Source organism: Mytilus californianus, unplaced genomic scaffold, assembly GCF_021869535.1.
Source record: "Mytilus californianus isolate M0D057914Y unplaced genomic scaffold, xbMytCali1.0.p SCAF_8, whole genome shotgun sequence".
Classification (NCBI taxonomy): domain Eukaryota; kingdom Metazoa; phylum Mollusca; class Bivalvia; order Mytilida; family Mytilidae; genus Mytilus; species Mytilus californianus.
In genome coordinates, this window is record NW_026262734.1 from 38,704,574 (window position 1) to 38,710,579 (window position 6,006).

The following is a 6,006-nucleotide window of genomic DNA, read 5'->3' on the forward strand; positions in this document are numbered from 1 at the left end:
AAGTGGATACATGCTGTTTGTTTTGATAAAATTTCGAAGTTACGTAAAAGATGGCGACCAAATAATTTTCAAACGTAGACGATCTTCGACACTAATTTTACCCATGCAAATAATTCAATTTGATTTCACTGTTGATATTGCAATCAAGTATGACACGTTATTGTCACTTTAATAATACCCAAGGACATAGCTAGATTAAGGATATATTAAGATATTAAGGTAGTTCAAGGGTATAGAAAAAAAAATGACAGAATTTTCTTATACTTTGCCAAAATGAAGATTTTACTATGCTTTTTAAAAAAAAAAAATAAAAAGTATGGGTCACCGCGCTATTTTTCAAGGTACGAGTCGTTCAAAATTGCCAAAATTTGCTTAAATTGTTCATGAAAAAACACATTTTTGTGCATAAAAAGAAATCTATAAGACAGAATTTTGAAATAAGATATGAGAAGATAGGTTTTATAATATATTTTAAGGAAATAGAAAGAAAAAATGGTGTCACCGAACTTGTTTTCTTGCTACAAGTAAAAAATGAAAATTTCCCTATATGTCCAGTATAAATTTTGTACTAAAAGAGTTATCTCCCCTTAAATGGCCTATTTGAAAAATTGATTCTAAAAACACAAATATTTGGTATTTGTTAAAACATTTTCGATAATGCAATGAATCACTAAGTTTTCTTTATATAAATAAACAGTGTAACCAATAAATTGCAAATCTGTTTCCAAATTTGCAGATTTGGGCAAAGAACTAGACCGATTATGTACTGTGATTGTACAATTCAAGATGGCGGTATACCCCTGAACTACCTTAAGTCATCAACGTGATCAAGGAAAAAAAATGTGGCACCTAATCACGATGTAAGTTTTGACAAGACCTGTGTACATGTAGATTAGTATTGTTCGATTCTTAATGAAATTATGTTATGCTATTATTTTATATCAATAAAAGAAAACCTCAAATGGATGGTAACCGAGGTGAAATATCTATAGTTTCCAATTATCTAATCATCACACGGGTAACCAGTAAATTTGACAATTTTTTTATTAAACCAGTAACATGCAGAGTTATCGAACGTAACTATGACTGGAATAGTTGCATATGTCAACCAAAATCCTTATTTCAACAGGCATAGACCTATATATATTTTTTTTGGATGAAATGAATTGTAAATTCCCATGAGCTTTTTAAAAATTAACAGAATTGGCATGCAAGCAAAACTCTTCTTTTGTTGGGGGGAATTAATTTAAAGTCTAATAATTAAAGAGTTCCAACGAGACCAAGGTGATGCCGTATTGTGATTGGCATGCTCATAATAATTAGGGTGTGTAATTAGTTCCACCACTTCTAGTCAAGCTAAAGAGTTTTAAATGCATTACAGCTTTTAGGAGCAAAAGGAAAGAGTATTTTGCTCAGTAAGAAAAGTGCATGTGAATGGGGTGACAGGTATTTAAAGGGAATAGTTTAATACATTTGAATCTACATGTATAGCATTATAACTATCTTACTCAGGATGTTGTTTTAGTACAAAGCAAGAAATATTCACCTCACTCATTATTTTGATCCTAAATATGCATACATAGTTCCAATTGGATGTCAAGCAGCCAATGAATAAAGGTAACAGTAGTATACCGCTGTTCAGTAGTCATAATTCGATTAAGCAAGAACAAATCCGGGTAACAAACTAAAACCGAGGGAAACACATCAACTATAAGAGGAAAACAACGGAACAACAGAAACACTGAACTACAACAATAAACAATCATTACCATATATTGAAAACTATCAAATATCTTTCAGGGGCATTTTTTATTGGTACATACACATATTTTAATTTTATTCAACATGTGTCATTTACCTAACTAACATACTTCCTCTTGTAAAACTGGATCTGCTATGTTTCCTAAATATATATATGGATTTAAATGAAAATTCACATAGACAAAGCTTACTTGAAGAAAATGACCAAAATTAACTAAACCATAGTGAGACAAGAAAGTCTGATATGGTACAGGCACCAATAGATCAAATTATATGCATTAGAGCATCTGTTGCTCCTTGTTTTTCAATGAATTAACACAGTTATAACATGTACATAAATTGTACAACTTCTAAATCACACAATTTAAAAAAAAATTATACCGCTCGCTTCACTTGTAGAGCACTCGCCTCAAAAAAACAAATTTTCAAGAAATGTATAAAAACAAAAAAATTTCGCTCGCTCGCCCCATATTTTTTGGAGCTTTTGTCTGAAGAACTATTAATCAAATTGGTGTGGTCTTATTTTAATTGAAAATATATGAATGTGATAGCTGTACAAATGTTTTAGGCCTACATGATACAAATATGAATACAATACATTACAATTCAAATGTTCAAACGGAAGGAATGATTATATACTATTTGTTACAGGAGGGAAATGATGATTCAAAAGGTTCAGACAAAAAATCTTTCATTTTTTACTTCTTAATACATGTTGTAGGTTGCACTTTGTAAGCACTGCTGTTTCACAAACCACGTCTCTTTTGGGGAGATACATAATATTCATAGATATTTTGATTTGTTTATCTACTGGTTCCCAGATATGAGCTCTATGTTTCATCTCGTAGAGACACTACTTGGGAATTTTACCAGTATAAATACACATTGATAGCGGCCAAATTGAATTCTGAGAGAAACCTAAAGTGAAGGCAGGGGTTGTACATAAATTTAGTATAATTTAAAACTCTTATAAGTTCGAGGCATATAAATGTTGAACATATGCCGCACAGCCCTATGTTTTGAACTTTGCCGTTTTTCCGGGACTTTTACTTTTGGCCAAAGGAGTGCCTGTTTTAGATACGCCCGCGTGAATTACACTCAATTGCAGAGTCCGCCTCGTAAACATGGGGGTGGGGGAAAACATATACCATCGGTTTTATAGAGTTAAACGCGTTTCCTGCATTGGTTTTAGTTATACAAACTGTATATACCTTTTGTATAGTTCCCTGACTGACATTAAAAAGGGGGAAAGTCGAAATCTAGAATACAAATACTTTAACTATGCCACATATTCAGATGCCGGTCCCAAACCAGGAATCTCAAAGATTGCTGTTTTTCTGGGTATTTATATTATTTTTTTTTTAAGTTGAGGAATTCGGTGTTGATGGCAAATCTTAGATAACCGGATGAATTTATTAAAAAGTTTTTTTAGACTCAAAGTTATGTAGAGCATTACAAATAGCTTGCTTTAGGAGGGAACAATTTATACATATATATATAAAGTATAAACTCACTCTGATTCAAATATAAAGCTCTCGAAAACGGGCATTTTCTATATGCTTGATTTTTTTATTGGCATAATATTTTTTTCTGTTTGATTAATATGTTTTAAAAAAGGCAGTCGACATTCTTTGGGGTACCAATTGTGCTCTATTTTTCGCCGACTTACGTTATATTTGGTATTAAGCAGACTTTTTAAGGTCACAAAGAAGTATAAACAGAAATTAGCACAATGGTTTTAAATTCGTGTGCCGCTATAAAGATAACATCCTTTACTAAAAGATTCAAAGTTTGTACACTGGGTTGATAGTTTGTATCCCATTGAACTTGTAATAAAGAATACCGCGGATACAATTAATAATCCTTCATATTCTGACTTGCGGCTAAATATTGACAATGAGGGTCGGTCCGACATTAGTCTTCACGATAAGAGATATGATTTCAATTTTCATATTGTGAACTTTCCATTTCTTTGTAGAAATATTTTAGCAGGCAAACATATGATTCACATATACGGTATCTCCTAGTTGTTATGATATTTAAGGGCTTGTATTTCTTATCATAACTTTATTGATAGAAGGTGGCTGCTATCAAGGAATCTCTTGAACCAAAAGTATTTAATGGTACTGTTAAAGTCATCTCGGTCGTTAAATCCTTTACGAACCCAAAGATTATTTTGGTTTACCGTTATGTAAAATATATGTCACAGATGACCTCAGGTATGTACCACTTCTAGTAGCCTATCACAGCCACAATCTCGTCCTCTTTCCCTCGATTGTTGCATAATGAAATGGGACAGATCACCTTATTTAACCTGTCATGAGCAACAAGACATGTGCCCACAGTGAAGCTGGAACTGTTAGTCTCTCAGAACACAATGAGTTCATCCAAGGTTTCGGTTGGGTTCATGTTGCCCATAATCTAATTAATTTTCAGATCTATATTCATGAAGATTTTATAGTGCTATTTTTGAAGACGATGTTGCTCTTTATATGTCTTTTGGTTATATTTTCATTGGTTTGTGTCTCATTGACGTATACCCGATATCTCATGTTGTTCTTTTCAAAGTTTTTTGTTGGTATTATCTGTCGTATGGTTGATGTCTTATTAACGTGTTACCCTTATCTTCTTGTGTGCCTATAAATGCAGCACAAATATAATTTCAGAATAATTCCATAAAAAAAGATTCGAAAGATACCAAAGGGAGAATCAAAAACGGGTGTTGCTAAACGGCGGAAACGGAATACGGAACGGAAACGGAAAGAAGTTGCATCTTTTCTTTTTTGGTCGAGGAATAAGTTTGAGAAAGAGAAACTGAAAAAATCATGGCAAAACACGACGTCAAATAATAGTCAACAAAACACTACATACAAAAACTATAAACTGAGGCCCCTCATGGGGGTGTCCAAGTAATCACATAATGACAATTGTTTTGCCAATATAATCACATGATCATTAATTATTTTTTTAAAGAAGATAATCAAATACAGTCCTAGATTATCAAATTATTAAATAATCATGAAATATTTTGTCTGGTAATCAAATAATCACTATAAAAACGGCTTAGTAATCACATAATCAAAAACCCCATGAGGAGGCTCTAAACTGAACAACACGAACCCCTAAAATACCAGAGATGGTCACAAGTGCTTTGAAAGGGTAAGTAAATATTACTTCACGTGTGGTAGCAAATATGTATTTTTACTCAATAGAATAAGATCGTCACCTTTCATATTTGTGTATATTTTTTTTATTTGGCGGACATTATCTTCCTAAGACCACCTTTACCTTTTACGAAACGGATAATTACGATATATAATAGCCATGCTTTTACGGATATCTGTCGTAGATGCATACATGAATAAATCTTCTGTCGTCCTTATTTTCAACAGAAATGCACCCGGATATCTTCTAATTTATCTGTGTAATGTCCGAAAAAGACAAACATGGATATGTTCAGAGTCTGGTATTTTGGGGATCAATATCAATTCGTTAATTGATAGTTTGAAGCTATATACGAAATATTTTTTCTTTATAGTTTGTTTTGGCCATTGCTAACAAACACGCATTTCTGTTCTATTTATGACGTTGCTGTACGAAATCTTGTATGAGGTACAGTACGGGAGGCATGATGTTGTAGGAGCAGGTTTTTTTCGGTAAGTGCCAACATTCTTTAATAATTTATAGTTGGTTAATTATTTTGTGTTTTGTTTTCCAATTTAAAAGAGATTGTTGCTTGACGTCAGAAGGTAATTTCAGAGTCGGAGACAAAAATCAGCTAAAACACCATGTGTAAATACGTCTTATAACGATGGAGAGGTTGATTTATTGTATAGACACTTGTCTATTGTTGAAGATAGAGTGTTTCTTTCTAGATATCTATTGGATATTTTCTCGTTGGGTTACTGTCTCATTGACGTATACTCCACATCTTCTTTATTTGCACTAAAGAATTAAAAGCGAGAGTCTTAAAGAACTACAGTATCGTATCAACTGGGAGATATATACTCCATATACAGGCGCTGCTGGAATGTTTCTACATAGTAATGGAAAGTTTACAATTAGGAAGCTGAAATCATCACTATTGTCCTAAAGTTTTGTTCTCAATTGACCCTAATTGTCAATGCTTAGATGTAAGTCAAGATATGAAGCAGGCTTAACTGTATCTGTATCAAGTAATGTTATTATGACGTGATGAGTTGTCAGAAAAAAGGAGATCTTTTATGAAAATAAAAAAATAAATGA